We start from the raw sequence: 16,902 nt of genomic DNA, 5'->3' as shown, positions 1-16,902 counted from the left end.
GGATGGTCTCTGGGCCACCAGCTGGTGAATGAAGGTCAGTGTTGATAAATGCAAAGTGATGCACATGGGACGGAAACATTTAACCTACCCAGACAGCTTCTAGGGCTCTGCCCAGACTGTATCAACTCAAGCAAGGGAGCTGGCGGCATTGGGACTGCTCAATGGAGACCTTTGCTCAATGCACAGCTGCAGTCAGAAAAGCAAACAAGAAGCTGGGTTGCGTAAGGAAGGGGATGGATGATAACCCAGAGAACATCATAATGTCTGCATCTAAATCAAACATTCAGCCTCGCCTGGATACAGGGTGCAGGTCCCTGCAGCCCAAAGGCTATCGCAGAACTGGAGGGGGGTCAGAGAAGAGCAACAAGAATGAGTGTGGCCTGGAAGAGAGGATAGGGGTGCTGCTGGCCTGTTTGCCCGGCTCAGAAAGGACTAATTGTCACGGGTGCAAAGGCTTGGGGCTCTGGACACCTCTGAATCAAACCCAGGCAGCACCATCTGCAGTGTGACACGCCGCAGGGTGGATTCTCACTAGGGCAAGCCCCCTTGGCTTCAGCACCTACTGAGACTGACCTCGGAGCATTCACCCCCTTGTTTCATGCTCCCTGCAATGAATCTACCTGAATAGGACACCTGAGGGAAGCCTCACATGCCCCCAAAGGGGAGTCATGCACCCCAACTTCGCAGTCAGCAGTGACTCCCAGCCAGCAGCACTGTAGAACAGAGGGTTTATTAATGGTCTGGAACACAGTGCAGGAAAGTTCTTTGTTAGCACAGAACCCAGAAAGTTACAGCTCAGTCCATCTTCATCAGACCCTGAGCCCAGAGCCCAGGGTCTCCCCCCAAGATCCCAAACTGGAGAGTGTCCTGCTTCCAACAGTCCAACCTCAGTCATGCCCAGCTGCCCCTCCTCTATCCTTTGTTGAGTTTCCCACCAGGCAAAACTGTTCACCTGGCCTCCACCTCTCTTCCTTTGTTCTCCAACTAGTCATAACCCACTGGCTTCTTGCAGAAGGTGGCCCCCTGGCCATCAGTTGCTAAGTTACAAACTATCCGCCCATTATCTGGGTCCAGGCAGCTAGATGGCAGTCACACCTGATCTTCTAGAAAAAAGAAAAGGAGTACTTGTGGCACCTTAGAGACTAACAAATTTATTAGAGCATAAGCTTTCGTGAGCTACAGCTCACTTCATCGGATGCATTGGCATCTCTGCAGAGATGTAACACCCTTGTCCCACCACGGGTGAATCATGCAACACATAGGGGAAACCGAGGCACAAAGAAAATTCCCCACTTTGTCACATTAACACCACACCCAAGGCTCTTTCAGGCCCTTCCCTCTGGGCACAGGTTATGAATTCAAACAAAAACTCGCAAAGTGATACAACATAAAGTCATTCTGGGCCCAGCTCAACACAGGCTGCAGGGGCTCAGTGGTCTTTCACACTGTATCTCTTTCCCAGCCCAGACACAGCAACCAGCCCCCCTTCCCCATTGAGCCACTGGCTGGCTTTGATAATTACTAGATCTCTTCCCAGATGGGTCTGCAAATCAAACAGGGCGGGCTGGCCCCAGGCCCACAGGGACAGACCACCCTGTTACAGAGAGACCAAAAAGAAAGGAAAGGAGACAAGAGGGGATATGATAAAAGGATACAAAATTACACCCCAAAATACAACTGTTGTACATTGGGCTAAACCTTGTAATGAGTCAGCTGTGGCTATTGCCTTCCATTCATGAATAAATGTAAAGATGCCATTGTAATCAGGTGGCTATCACCCAAAATCACAGGCACAAGAAAACGTTGAGTCAAAGCTGAATCCTGGGGTTTTAAAAGACAGGGGCTGGAGCTGTAACTGGGGGAACAGTTTGTGTGTGAGAGAGCGTTTGAGGTGGAGTTCCAGGATAACCTGGAGGCTTGGAGCTCTAAGCAAAGAAGTTTATTTAGTCTGCGGAAGAGAAGGAGGGGAGATTTGATAGCTGCTTTCAACTACCTGAAAGGGGTTTCCAAAGAGGATGAATCTAGACTATTCTCAGTGGTGGCAGATGACAGAACAAGGAGCAATGGTCTCAAGTTGCAGTGGGGGAGGGTTAGGTTGGATATTAGGGAAAACTGTTTCACTAGGAGGGTGGTGAAGCACTGGAATGCGTTACCTAGGGAGGTGGTGGAAGCTCCTTCCTTTTTTGGTTTTTAGGCCTGGCTTGACAAAGCCCTGGCTGGGATGATTTAGTTGGGGATTGGCCCTGCTTTGAGCAGGGGGTTGGTCTAGATGACTCCTGAGGTCCCCTCCAACCCTGATATTCTATGATTCTATGATAAGCTCTCCCTGGGGTTTGGGTCCTCCTGCATTCAGAGAAGCAGGACTTGGTACGGTCTTTGCAAATAAGCAAGATTCCATCAAAGAAAATACCAAACTTTGGCTGGCTGCTCACCTCGGAAAGGGGTAATCCTGCTTTAAAAGAACATTATTAAGACTGCAAAGTCAAGCACACAAAAGTTAGGAACTGCCAGAAACAAGGTTACCCAGGCAACCTTCATTCAGCCTCCTTGTGCACAGGTAGTATGAGCTAACCTTTAATGACAGGTTCACATGCTATTTTCCCACAGGACCCTGCCTCAGTCAAGGAATGGCTAGTTGCTCAATATTTCTTTCTGTCCTCATTCCACGTGTAGGCCTAGGTCTTGGTCTTATTTACCACACTGCACTGAATACATCCAGCCCTGCACTGAATACAGTTGTCCGGTTCCTCCGGGGTGTTTCTGTGACACCCTCACCGCAGTATCTGAGCACTTCACACCCGGTAATGAATCTATCTTCACAACACTCCTGTGGGGCACGGTGGTACCATCCCCATTTTACAGATGGGGGAATTGAGGCACACAGAGATCAAAGCTGAAATTGTCAGGCGTCCCCTAATTTTGGGTGCCCAGCTTGAGGAACCAAGGCCCTGATGTGATTTTCCAGAGTACTTCGCATTTTTAGGCACATGATTCTAGCAGCCAATGCACTCTATGGCCAGCAGAATCGCTGAGGCTGTAGAGGGGACAGCTGGGCTGCAGTTGATGGAGATGTTGAAAAATTATTTCTTTAAAAACCAAAGGAATTCAATGCCCCAAAACACTGTTAATACAGAGTGCCGTTTGCCCAGCGCTGCCCCGTGCCCATCCAGCCTGCAGAGAGTGGCTAAACTTAGCCCTCTGTAAATGGGGAAATACAAAGTTATGGTGCATGCCACCCCAGCGACACCATGAGCCCGGCTGTAGCACAAGCTGTTTGTGGCACTGGGGCATGGTACTGTCACCACAGGTCACAGACAGAAAGGACTCCCCGTCTTGCTGTAGCGGGCAGCAGGAGATCGACAGCCATTTGCTGAGGCGTGAGGAGTTAAGGGAATTCCCAAACTGCTTTTCAGGAGAGGACAGAGAGGGGTTTTGCAGAATCCACACTGAAACCGGATGAACCTGTCACTCCTTCACAGCGCTATTCCTGGGCGTAAGAAGCCAGGAGCAGCGGAAGCACCCTAAAAGTAGGGGGGGCCACAGGTGCCTGAACTGTGGCCCCACCTCCACCCTGCCCCTAAAACCCCACCCCACCTCACCCCCTCCCCTGAGTCCCCCCCTCTTGCCACCGCTTCCCCCCAAGACCCCGTCCCCACTCATTTCTCTCCGCCCCTCCGCCCGTCACTCATCCTTATGGCTGGTAAAAAGTGGGAGGGCCGTGGCCCCCAGCCACCCTGTTCCAGCGCCCCTGTAAGAAACAGCAACAAATCGCCAACAAAGAGAGTTCCTCTGTAGCCAGAAGATACCTGGGAAGTCTCCCACGCGTGTGCACACATGCAGGTAGTGAGATCTACCGACAAGCCCTCTCCATTCAGCCAGGCAGGAGGATGTGCAAATAATGGTGGTGCTGAGAGGCCTAATGAAGAGAAAAGAAAGAAAATTGACTAACAAAGCAGCCTTCCCCAGCCCAGAACAAAGGAGGAACCGGAAGGAGAGAGATGTGCACATCCAGAGCCACACGCCGTCTGGTACACCCTCACCAACCCAGAGAGCAGCCACACAAAGGCAAACCCTGACACGCACACACCCCCTGGAGACAGATGCATCACGCTGACGTAACAGGGCATGTTCACTTGACTAAAATAACCTTCAGCGGGTGCCATCTGGCCTACCGCAGTCCCTTCGTAACGTAGATCTGAGGAACAGGAAAATCTCTGTGTAGGTTACTGCTGCACATTGATTGCATCATCTTTAGTGCTGTGCATTACCGTCCCTGCGGTGGGGGCAAAGGCTGATCAGAATTGGGCTTTACTCCCGAGAGTCAAATTATCGGTTGTTCCAGCTGCCACCCTGGAGCCCCAAAGCAAACGCCTAGCGAGGGTTCGATGTGCAGCGGGTTCTGGGCATTCAGTGAGGCTTGCAGAAACTCAGCTACAGGAGAAGCCGACTGTGCCAGCCGAACCCACTCAGCTAATGTGACAGCAGCTCCTGCGAGGGGCTGGGCTGGGTGCCAGCCAGGGCGAGATGCAGCAAATGGCAGCTCCAGGGGAAAGCCGGGGGCAGCAGCTGCACGGCAGACAGCAAGAGGAGGAACTGGCTGGGTGCACCCGGCCGCACATCAGCTAATTCAGGGGCTGCGTGCACTGACTGGCCCTGGCTTAGTGCTGAGTCAATATCTGTCCTCAGCCCAGACACAGCATGGGCAGGAACCAGGGTTTACAGGCCTGCAGAGCCTCAGCTTCCCTGCGCGTCTCATCCTCCTTCCCTGGAGCACCTTCGCGCTTGGGGAGCTAGCTAACCTTCAGCTGGATGTCAGCCCATGGCTGGCTAATTGCCTGAGGATTTGGATCATGCAGCCTGGGGACATCAGGCCAGGAGGAGGGAGATTTCAAGATGCTCGGTGGCAGGGCTGGGTCGGGAATCTGGCCTGCATGCCAACTTCATCTCCTAGCGGGGCCCTGTCAACTCCCTGGGCTGTGGCCTCCATCTTGAGCCAAGAAGCAATAGGGGGCTGGCAGCCCCTATTAGCAGCAGATACTGAGAGTAGGGAGAATCTGTCTAGTTGCCTGTCACCATGGTATCTGGGCACCTTCTGGCACAGAGTCCTCAGTGGATTCTATCTGACCTATTTGTAGAGTATCTCGCACCATGGTATCTAGGCATCAAATACAGCACCCCAGTGAGATGAACGGGTGGGAAGGCGGCAGGGAGGCGTTCATGTCTCATGGAGCCATTGCTTCAGTCTGTCTGCAGGGCCAAGGCCTTCACCCCAAGGCCTGTCCCAGCATAGTTATGGGCTGGGGGTTGCGTGGTGGATAATCCGCTGAATGTGAGCTCCCACTGTGACGCTGTGGCCAAAAGAGCTAATGCAATCCCGGGATGCATCAACAGGGGAATCTCGAGTAAGAACAGAGAGGTTATTTTACCTCTGTAATTGGCACTGGTGCGACCGGAATCCTGGAATCCTGTGTCCAGTTCTGGTGCCCACAATTCAAGATGGACGTAGATACGTTAGAGAGGGATCAGAGAAGAGCCAGGAGAGTGATTAAAGGACGGGAAAACAAACTTGATAGTGATGGACTCAAAGAACTCAATCTATTTAGCTTAACAAAGAGAAGGTTAAAAGGTGACTTGCCCACAGTCTATAAATACATAAAAAGTTGTAACAAGGAGAAGGGAGAAAAAATGTTCTTCTTCACCTCTGAAGCCAGGACAAGAAGCAACCGGCTTAAATTGCAGCAAGGGTGGTTTAGGTTGGACATTAGGATAAACTTCCTAACTGTCTGGGCGGCTAAGCACCGGAATAAATTGCCTAGTGATACCAGTCAGCTCTGTGTTTTTGGGGAACCAGGGCGCAGTATCCAGCCTGTCTGACTCATGAAAGACATCCCCACACACACCACCACCACCAGTCTCTTCTTAAACCAAAACCCATCAGAGAAAAAACGTGCAGACAGCAGTGAAGGGCGTTGGGAGACACACCTAGACCCCTCCTGATAAGGGTGACAAGATTAAGACATCTCTATTAGCATACAGAATGGAGAACAGAGGCCACTCTCCTAGCCTCATCTGCATGAAAGATGGGACAAGGAGACTTCTCAATTTGCATACAGAATGGAGAACAGAGAACCGCACTGAACTCTGGGATGAGAAAAGCAAGGAAGCACGGCATCATGGGAATCTCTGCTCCAGATGTTAATGAACCTATGCCTGCACCCACCCTGCTCAGCAATTATCAGACCAATTCTAGTAATGAATCCTTGATTGATGTCCAAAATACTGAAGCAGCCCAGTTGCACTGTGAGCTTCCTGGAAGAAAACACCACTCATAGCCAAGAATGATCAGCTCCTATTGTCTAGCCTAAAGAAAACCCTTAAGTCATCAGTTTACCCATAAACAAATCTAGTGTTCTTCCTTGAACCATTGTATTTTCTCTACAAAAATCCCTACCTATGCCCAAGTAAGGGTTCTGATGCTTTGATCCAAACTATGCATCAGTTCCATTGGGACTCCATCTCCTGACTGATTATGCTGTGGTCTCTGCCCGTCTCCTGCCCTCAGGACGCTGAGCTACCATCATCACCTGGGAACCCCGACCAGTTCAAGCTTCCTGGAGTGGATGAGATCCCCTTCTTTCTCTCTCTCTCTCTGTTTTCCTTTCTACCTCAGGTATTAACCTTTAATAACGTAACTGTTATGTTGGTTTAGCCCTCCTCGTGTAGTTATCACTATTATTCAATAAATAATTTTTATGGTTAAGCTGGTTGCTTCTCTCTCTCTCTCTGCACTTTACTCTTTTGCGTTTTTAGCTTCCCCCATTTTCTCTGCAGCAACGCTTCTTTTACCTAAGCTAAAGATCCCTGCAGAGTAACCCCAATAAATGAGCATACCCCAAAGTAATGGCATATCTGGTAAGGTTGCGAAATCTCCGTCACTGGAGATTTTTAAGAGCAGGTTAGACAAACACCTGTCAGGGATGGTCTAGATAATACTTAGCCCTGCCATGAGTGCAAGGGACTGAACTAGATGACCACTCAAGGTCCCTGCCAGTCTTGTGATTGTATGATTCTAAGTATCCACAAATATTTAATAACAGGCTCTTCAGTCTAGCAGAGAAAGGTCTTACACGGTCCAATGGCTGGAAGGTGAAACTAGACAAATTCAGACTGGAAATAAGACATACGTTTTTAACAGTGAGAGTATTTAACCATTGGAATAATTTATCAAGGGCCGTGGTGGATTCTCCATCACTGATAATTTTTCAATGAAGGCTGGATGTCTTTCTAAAAATTCTGCTCTAGGAATTATTGTGGGGCAGGTCTCTGGCCTGTGACAGCCAGGAGGTCAGACTAGATGATCACAATGGTCACTTCTGGGCTTGGAATCCATGAAACTCTGAGCTACACACCTAAAACATAGACTGACCTAGCTTCGTCACTCAGGGCTGTTGAAAACCTGTACACCCTCTGCACCAGAGTTAGGTTGACCTAACCCCTGGTGTAGTTGTGGCCAGGTTGATAAAAGGCTTCGTCTGTCAACCTAGCTGCCGCCTCCCAGAGAAGAGGATAAACTATAGCGAAGGGACAACCCCTTCTGCTGATGTAAGAAGCATCTACATTGTGCCACTGTAACTGCAGCAGTGGAGACATGCCCTATGGTGCCATAGCTACACCAGCAAAACCCTGCAGTGTAGACCAAGTGTACACAGACTGAAGGGGTTTTTCTGTTGCTGTAGGAACACCACCTCCCTGACCAATAGTAGCTAGGTCAACAAAAGCATTCTTCCATCAACATAACACGGCGGGTGAGGCTGGCATAGTACAGCACTCGGGGGCGGGGGTGTTTCCCATCCCTGAGCAACGCAGCTACGTGAACCAGGGCTCGGGAAGACAACACAGTATCTGTTAACCTTTGAGAGGTTGTTTCGCAGCCTTGAGGGCTACGAACGTTTTTAAACACTTGTTGTTAAGATGAAAGCTGAGATTCTACACTATCTGGATCGGCCACACAAGGACCCCAGGGAGGCAGGATCTGTCCTGTGGGCCACAGGTTGGATACTTGTTTTAGAGGGGAGTTGCCAGTTTACTTTCTGACAATATATTTTAGATGAAGATTCCCAGCATGTCGAGCTCTTCCCTCAGGCAGGGGAGTTTATAAATGGAACGACAGTCGTTATTTTATTATGATAATTGGAGCACCTTATATCACGTTGCTGCTCTGAGACCGGAACCACTTGATCTTATTTTTCAAAAGCTGGGCCATGGACCTTAGACACAGGAGAGGAGAGAGGAGGCCAGGCGGTGGCACAAAAAGAAGGTGTTAGCTACAGAGGAGGAGACGGGTCTGTTAACAAGCAGCCCTCTTGCTGTATTGGAAGCTCTTTGGATTTAGCCAATCACTGACACACCGAACCACAAAGGAATTTCGCTTTGGAAAGACACTAGTGATTGCACAGAATCTCAAGTGCAGGTATGGTCAGAAAAGGAGCTTTAGAACTGGCCCCATCTGACTCCACATCTCTGCTTCCTGCGAGACTCCCTACCCCTCACACAAACCAGCATTTACTCCCTCTTGCCCCGCGGAACTCCTGCAGCAGTCAGAGAGTGAACTAGAGTCCCATTTGCGCGGACACCACTGTGACGTTGGAGAAGTTCTGATAGCTGTGGGAGTTCGTGGCAAAAGCAGGAGCCTGGCTGGATTTCCAGCTCTCCCCTTGAGGCTGGGGTGCCAGAAGTGGAGCGATTTAGATCTGGACTCGTTGAAAGAGAATAAAGCTGCACTGTAAGTTTCCTCATTTGCAGAGAGATTTGCATCTGTTTTTACTGTGGAAGGCTCTGCTCCTGTATTTGCTGCCCGTCCCACACCCGCTGCGGCCCTGGCAGTTTCGTACACACAAGGAACGCAGGGTTGAATCAAAAATGGATCCAGTTGGAAACAGCCACATCGGCACCTTTCCTGATGCACAGAAGGTGAAATTCCCCCTCCACTGCCAGCGAGCACAGGGCCTATGCTGCCCTTCAGCTGGGGATTTACTGGTTGCCTAGGCTTTGTGCTGGCCCTCTCCAGAGGGGTGAATTTCCCCCAGAAAGAAATGCAAGTGCTAGAGCTTTGGTGATGTTGTATGATTAAAATATGACCCTCGATGTTATTGTTGCTACCACTGTTATATAATTGCAACAGATCTTATATAAGGTACGTCATGTAAGGCATCCATGGAAAAGTTAAAACCTATTAAATATGATTATCCGGTTTTTATGCATGAGATCATTTGTATCTAAAGTTATGAATATTGACTATATACCTGTATTTCAAAACACAAGGTAGTTTGCATCCGGTCTAGCCAGCACATTGTGAATGGACCATTCAAGTTGATGGCCCATTAACAAACACATGAAACGTATTCCTTCCCGAGCCTTCCTGTGGATGTTTTAGCCAGAATATGGATAGTAGCTGCTCCTATGACTCACCGAAGCATGCAAGGGCATGTGTCTAGCTCATGTGACTCTGGACTCTTGCGCCTGGACTTTTCCACAAACGGTGCTGGGAGCTTTGTTTGGGACAGTGAAGTTCCCTCCACATGGGAGAAGGTATAAAAAACCATGGAAGCATCTCCATTTTGCCTCTTTCCTGCTGTGATCTCTGGACTAAGGACTTGCACTAACAGGAGCATTACAACTAATGGACTGAGGACTTTCCAGTCTTTTGGAAGTTACCAGAGACATTACAAGCCAGCAGTTCATTCCATCACTGCTACAAACTTGATCCAAGAATTTTGCAATGAGTGTATGTATTTGTTTTCCTTGACCATTTTAACCAGGGGATTACGAGGTTATTACATAGGGGGTCGCGAGCTGTCAGCCTCCACCCCAAACCCTGCTTTGCCTTCAGCATTTTTAATGGTGTTAAATATATAAACAAGTGTTTTTAATTTATAAGGGGGGTTCGCACTCAGAGGCTAGCTATGTGAAAGGGGTCACCAGTACAAAAGGTTTCAGAGTAGCAGCTGTGTTAGTCTGTATTCGCAAAAAAGAAAAGGAGTACTTGTGGCACCTTAGAGACTAACAAATTTATTTGAGCATAAGCTTTCATGAGCTACAGCTGATGAAGTGAGCTGTAGCTCACGAAAGCTTATGCTCAAATAAATTTGTTAGTCTCTAAGGTGCCAAAAGTACTCCTTTTCTTTTTTTACCAGTACAAAAGATTGAGAACCAATGATTTTGATTCTCTCCTCTATTGTTTCTCTTATTAATAACCCTTTAGATATTAAATATTAATGGATTGGCAACAGCGTGATCATTGAGTAAAATCTGATGTAAAGATTGACCTGGCTCCATGGCTGATCTCTTGGGATTAGAAGAACCTTTTGTTTGATGAAATTGGTTTTAAATAACCACTCATGGTGAAGTCTAGTCTGCGGGTGGGGACACAAGGGCTGGAATGCCTAAGGAGACTGCATGTCTGACTTCTTGTTGATCCGTGGGGTGAGAGAGACGTTGACTCTTGTTACTGGCTTGGCGAGGCGTATGGAAGAATAACCCCCATTTTGGGGTGGGTCTGCCCCATTTCTCAGCAGACAGAGAAGCTCTGTGATGCTGATGGAGGGCGGTGGCTCAACCTCTCTCTCTCCGCAGCTCACACACCCTGTCTACACTACACAGCACAGGAGGTCATGGCTCCAAGCTGATACTGACGAATGCCCCAGCCATGGTGTAACAGGATTTGGACTTGCCTGTGTGGATGGGACAATGTTAAGGAGCTGTGCCCTGGGCCTGCTTCCAGAGTCTTTACTGGGATTACAGAGCAGCTCCTTTCAGAGGGTGGTGTCCTGTCTACACAGGCAAGACCAGTCCATATTACAACAGAATAATGCTGTTCCTGCTCCCCTCCCACCTCTCACCCCCAGAATTATCCCAAGCAGAGCTTCCTAGAAGCAGGGAGGGGAAAAGAGCAGGAGATTCAATTGAGTTCACTACGGACCCTGCTGTGCTAGGGAGGTGTTCAGGTAGGGTGACCAGATGTCCCAATTTTATAGGGACAGTCCCGATTTATGGGTCTTTTTCTTATATAGGCTCCTATTACCCCCGTTCCGATTTTTCACATTTGCTGTCTGGTCACCCTATGCTCAGGGGCCATGATGATGGGCACCATTACAACCCACAGGGACACAAGACTGCTGGGGAAGGTGCAGAAACACAGTAATAGCTGTAGTGTAGCTGGGGATTTACACACTGAACATAGGTCTGCATCCATACAGGCGTAAGGGTCAGCAGGGCGCCTGAATTGGAGACCTTCTGCACCAAAAGAACAAGCCCCTATCGCTACAGCAGGGGAGGAGCTCCATTCACTGTCACTAAATAGTAAGCTTTTATCCTCGCTGCAGCCAGCTATTAGCGCTAGCCAATGAAACAAGGCAGCATGTGACACTGACACCATTATAACAGTGGGTACCCACAGCAGAGAGCTGTCTATCCTAATCCACTGAGGTGCTGCTGTAAGAAGATAGAAAATAGCATTTCAGCAGCCAACCGGGTGGAAACTAGACAAACTCTTCCATCTGCTTAACAAAACAGGGACACAACGATCGGTGGGGCCAGCCTGGTTCCCAGGAAGTCTTGCTTTACTTTCGTCTCCCTCTGGCATTTCCCCTTTTCTTCTATCCTACCCGTTGCACTTGGTTTGTAGTTTAAACCATAGAGGATCCTACTCCTGGCACTTCAGAGAAGCGATTCTGTAACCAACACTTATGTCATGAAACTCACATGCCTCCTCAGGTCTCGCTTAAGCGATGCTCCATGTGCCGACTTCGTTCCGGGTGTTGATGGAGTAATTTGGTTCATTGACTCCAATGGGGGTGTTATCGGCATGAGGTCTGTGTCACAGAGGGGGACGGCCCTTTATGGGAGCTGGATTTAGCTCCCCACCCTCGCCTGGCACTAGCCAGCTGTCTCCGAGGTGGTGGATACAAGACCAACAAGCAGCCAATGTTAGAGCTAGATGGACGGTGGGAGGTAGGAGACTCTGGGTCAGGGAAAGTGGGCTTGCCACATGAGCTGCGGAGAGGACCTCGCTGAGCATATGTGCTACGTAGGGAACAGCAGATGCCTGGTCTACACTGCAAAGGTTGACTGGTAAAACCTGTTTTATTTTGGCACATTTTTGATGTGCGCCCCCTCAGTTTTGAGTCCTGTCAGGGAAGCCCTGACCTTCTGCCAGGGAGCTCCTCCCTGAAGGCCACACACCCTCAGTCGGCACTGGTCTACGGTGGAACATCTGTCTGGATGCCGCATTACCCATACCGGTAAAAAGAGTCCTCCAGCAACAGTCCCACAATGCCCCTGTCCTTGCAACCAAGACCACTCTGGCCACAGTTCTGAACTCTGCAGGCCAGAGGCCACAGGAGAAGAAGCCCAAGCTCATTTTAAAGTCCCCAGGTATTTTTTAAATGTTTGTCTTCTTGCCAGCCCACCTTGGCAAACACGCAGGGCTGGCTCCATGCAACGCTCTGGCTAAACCTTGTGGTGCTGCCTGGTCCGGGAAAGAAGTCCTGGATCTCCTCAGTCTTTGGGGAGAAGGGGAAGCACAAGCCTAGCTGCCGAAGAACCCAGAAACAAAGATCTCAGAGTGGCAGCCGTGTTAGTCTGTATCAGCAAAAAGAATGAGGAGGACTTGTGGCACCTTAGAGACTAACAAATTTATTTGAGCATAAGCTTTCGTGGGCTAAAACCCACTTCATCGGATGCATGCAGTGGAAAATACAGTAGGAAGATATATATGTACACAGAGAACATGGAAGAAAAAGGTGTTGCCATACCCACTATAACAAGAGTGATCATGTAAGGTGAGCTATTATCAGCAAGAGAAAAAAAAACCTTTTGTAGTGATAATCAGGACAGCCCATTTCCAATAGTTGACAAGAAGGTGTGAGTAACAGTAACGGGGGAAAAATTAGCATGGGGAAATACTTTTACTTTGTGTAATGACCCATCCACTCCCAGTCTCTATTCAAGCCCAATTTAATGGTGTCCAGTCTGCAAATCAATTCCAATGCAGCAGTCTCCCGTTGGGAGTCCACCCTTGAAGCTTTCCTGTTGCGTATTGCGACCTTCAGGTCTGCAATCAAGAGACCAGGGAGATCCAAGTGCTCTCTGACTGGTCTCCGAATGCCATAATTCTTGACGCCTGATCTGTGTCCATTCACTCTTTTACGCAGAGACTGTCCGGTTTGGCCAATGTACATGGCAGAGGGGCATTGCTGGCATATGATGGCATATATCACACTGGTAGATGTGCAGGTGAACGAGCCTCCGATATTGTGGCTGGTGTGATTAGGTCCTATGACACTGTCCCCTGAATAGATATGTGGACACAGTTGACAACGGGCTTTGTTGCAAGGATAGGCTCCTGGATTAGTGTTTTTGTTGTGTGGTGTGTGCCTGCTGGTGAGCATTTGTCCCAGGCCAGGGGGCTGTCTGCAAGCAAGGACTGGCCTGTCTCCAAATTTGTCTGTTCAGATGTGTGCAGAGAGGGGATGCAGCAGCAGGGGTATGGCCATATGAGCACCAATGCCAGGCAAAGGGGAAGGAGCTGTGGCAGGCCTTCCGAAAGGCAAAGGAGGCCAACAGAAAAGCTGGGAAGCTGCCGCTTCTATGCGGAGCTGGATGTCTTACTAGGTGGGGACCCCTTGTGAGACCCAGAGGAAGGAACCCCAGAAGTGCCCAGCAATGAAGAGCTCATCAAGGAGGGGGCACGATGGCTGCAGGCCCCCTGGAGAGCTGAACCTGGCCCAGATGAGCCCAGAGGAGGAACCCATTACAGAAGGGGAAAGGAGCTGAATTTGGGTGTTTAATTCATGGCTTTTTTCACACTATGTTCACAGGACATCTTGAAGATCCTCCCCCTCTCAAAACGGGTGCTGAACGCATGTGGCCAGGGAACAAAGTTTGGAATCATCATTTGCATAGCTGGTTTCTTAGAACATGCACTGCCATTCATAGGCAAAACAGGAGAGCAAATATTGCAAGCAATGCATCAACATTTCCAACTGCATGCTTCAGCCAGGGTGAGCAAAGAGAATTCCTAGCCACTTAAATCGATGCATCGCAAGGAGAAAGAGAACCACACTGAGCATTCAAGGAAAATACACAGGAAATTAAAAATAATTCCTGCAAGCAGTCCAGTAGCTGTTCATTCAGACCATCTGATTGGTTTACGGCTAAAAGTACACAGCAAACACATACTGCAAGTGTCAAAACATGCAGTATGTTGGTTCAAGTCCAAAAGAAATTCCTTGCATGGCTGTGCTTGAAATCAGGAGTACAAGGAAGTAGAGGGGGTTTGTTGCTGACTCAGGGCACTTGGCTCTGAAGTGGCCTGTAGGGCTAGGCCGTGGTAACCTCCCTTCTTTTCTGGAGTACGGCGTTGATCTTGCCACGGATCTCCCATTAGTCATCTGGCACCATTTCAATGAAGTATGTAAGCAGGCATTCTTTGAGATTTGCCTGAACGTTTCTCAGCAGGGCTGCTTTGTTTCTTCCACCCCAGTAGGCAACTTTCCCACATCGCCCTGCAATGAGTTCCACCACCGCTAGGAGTGCGGCAGCATATGGCACCCCCAGGAGTAGTATATCGGCCAGAATCACCACTGCCTGTAATAAGTTTGGTAATATTTACTGTGCTGTCCCTCCAGTTATTAGCTGGGATGCCTGGCCAACTACCCCCACCTCCTCAGGGCGACAGGTTTTGAAAAGTGCCCCCTATGCACTCACCATGCTGGGAACTGCTGACCTGTCCTAAAGCCAACCGTTCTGAAGCTAGTCTGATGCTGTTCATAGTTTTATTAAGATCTTTATGGGAGCCTTTTAGGGAGATTTCTCTCTCTCTTTTCCTGTCTGCCAACTCTTTAACTCTAACAATGTCTGTTTGCCCTGTTGTTAGTAGTGGCCTCAACAAGGGTACCCCATCTGCACCTGCTGAAAAAATGACCTTGAGCAGGAGGAAGAAGAAAAGGACAAGGAAGGGCATGTTCTCCGGTCTCCTCTGGAGCTCTGAGTCAGGGGGGCCATGAAACAAGGTACTGGAGAAGACATATTCTGGAGGAAAGGCAGAAAGACTGGGAGGGTCAGCAGAGGGACAAGAGGGTGCCCAGGGACATCCGCCAAGACATTGTGGAACTCCTGAGATGGCAAATGCAGATGCTACAAAACTCCCCTAGGCCCCAGCAGCTGTTGCAAACAGCATGGACAATTCTGTTTCTGGGCCCAGGCCCATCCCCTCCCATGACACCAGCATAGCACACCACACTAGGAGCAAGGAGCACTGCTATGAATATCCCTACACTGACCTGGGACTGATGCAGGGCAGCTCGGCGGCTCACACAGTCTTTTCAAATGGTCTGCAGTGATCGAGAGGAGTATTTTTATCATTTACAACTGCTCGGTCAAGTGGTGGTTTGTGCCAATAGAGATGTATTTATTTGGTCTTGCAAGACAGTCACGCAATCTCCAAAACCAGCTTCTCTTCTCCAGATGTACCCAGTACGTTAACTGTCAATCGACAATTCAGATGCCAGCCAACTACCAGCCAATTAATCATAAAGGGATACAAATTAACACAAAGCAGCACACTGCCTGAGGATGGTGCACGGTCAAAGCACAAGGCCACCTTCAGCTGTCCAGGGCCTCAATGGGTCCTTGACTCGCGGCTGTTGAAAGTCAGCAGACGGCCTTTCCACTTCCCCCACCCTGCCAGCAATGGTTTTCCTCTTTGCTTTACGGATATTAGGTAAAACACACCGTGCAGGGACAATGATCGGGATATTTGCCTCGGTGAGATCCAGTCTGGTTAACATTCTTACCATCTATCTACCAATGCTACACAACAGTCATCCTGAACCTGCTCGGATGACAGTTAAATCTCTCCTTGCAGCTGTCCAGGTTCCCACTGCAGTTTTATGAGCTAGGGAAGCAAAGGGTTAGGTTCCCAGGATCACTACTGGTGTTTCAACCCCCCCCCCCCACCAATGCAAATGTGCCACCAGCGAAGGCAGCCAAGTGTGCACATGCTCTCGTGATATTGTAATGCTGGCAGTGGTAAAACGTTCTGGCTTAGACATGGCTTTGATCGACGTTGAACTGTGCTTGTGACTGAACAATAAACGCCTCCCTTGGGAAAGGCAATGAAGTCGTGACAGGTGGAGGCGTCACTGAGGCACTGGCAGGTGAGCTGGCTGCTGGCTGACGTGTGAGTGTGGAAACTGAAGCCCATGCAGGGCCTGACGCCAGGTTTGAGGCCACCCTGTTACAGGCTGGATAAGAACTACAAGGCCAAATTCATCCCTTAGATCACCTAGTCAATTTCAGGGGGGATTAAACCTCCATGTTTGACCTACTGCTAATCTGGCCCTGGCACTTTTCTAGCATCTCTACACATACTAAAAATACACATGCTCTCCAACAAGTGCCTGAACTGAGCAACCGCGTCATTACAACAGGGTAACCTGTGTCCTTACTTGTCTGTCAAATCCGCCGGTTAGCTGTTGAGCTCTTCAGGGCAAGGGCTCTTCTTTTCAGGGAAGTGCCGAGAACTGCCATGGGGGCCTGTAAAAGAGTAAATCATTCTACCCTCAAGCTTCTCTGTACGGTAGGTGAAATAAGCCAAACCATGCCAATGAGTATTGAGGACACTGGAGGCCTACCGGCAAATGTCCTTGCTCTTGTAGGTTTACATTATAGCGAATATCAGCTCCTTTGTATTCAATTTCCTTTTATTTAAACTTTCAGCAATGCCACTGAGTAGAACTATAACAAGCAAAGAGCATGTCTTGGAATAAACAGAAGTATTACAGAACCCCTGAATGTATCACACACAGATCCCCTGCAGCGAGTGGGACCCACAAAGCATTC

At 49.2% G+C, this 16,902-nt stretch overlaps 1 long non-coding RNA gene across 1 annotated transcript; it reads right to left on the bottom strand.

Annotated features, from left to right (window-relative positions):
• Positions 1 to 5,643: 5,643 nt before the first annotated feature.
• LOC122457843 lies at positions 5,644 to 16,214 on the bottom strand. Its single transcript, XR_006277516.1, has 3 exons — positions 16,204 to 16,214; positions 6,969 to 6,982; positions 5,644 to 5,775 (listed from the first exon to the last, which is right to left on the bottom strand). It is a non-coding gene; the product is annotated as an uncharacterized LOC122457843 (long non-coding RNA).
• Positions 16,215 to 16,902: the final 688 nt, after the last annotated feature.

The sequence above is a fragment of the Dermochelys coriacea genome, chromosome 1 (assembly GCF_009764565.3).
Source record: "Dermochelys coriacea isolate rDerCor1 chromosome 1, rDerCor1.pri.v4, whole genome shotgun sequence".
Classification (NCBI taxonomy): Eukaryota; Metazoa; Chordata; order Testudines; family Dermochelyidae; genus Dermochelys; species Dermochelys coriacea.
Note: the sequence above shows the minus strand (reverse complement) of the source record. Positions and strands in the feature narration are given on the sequence as shown.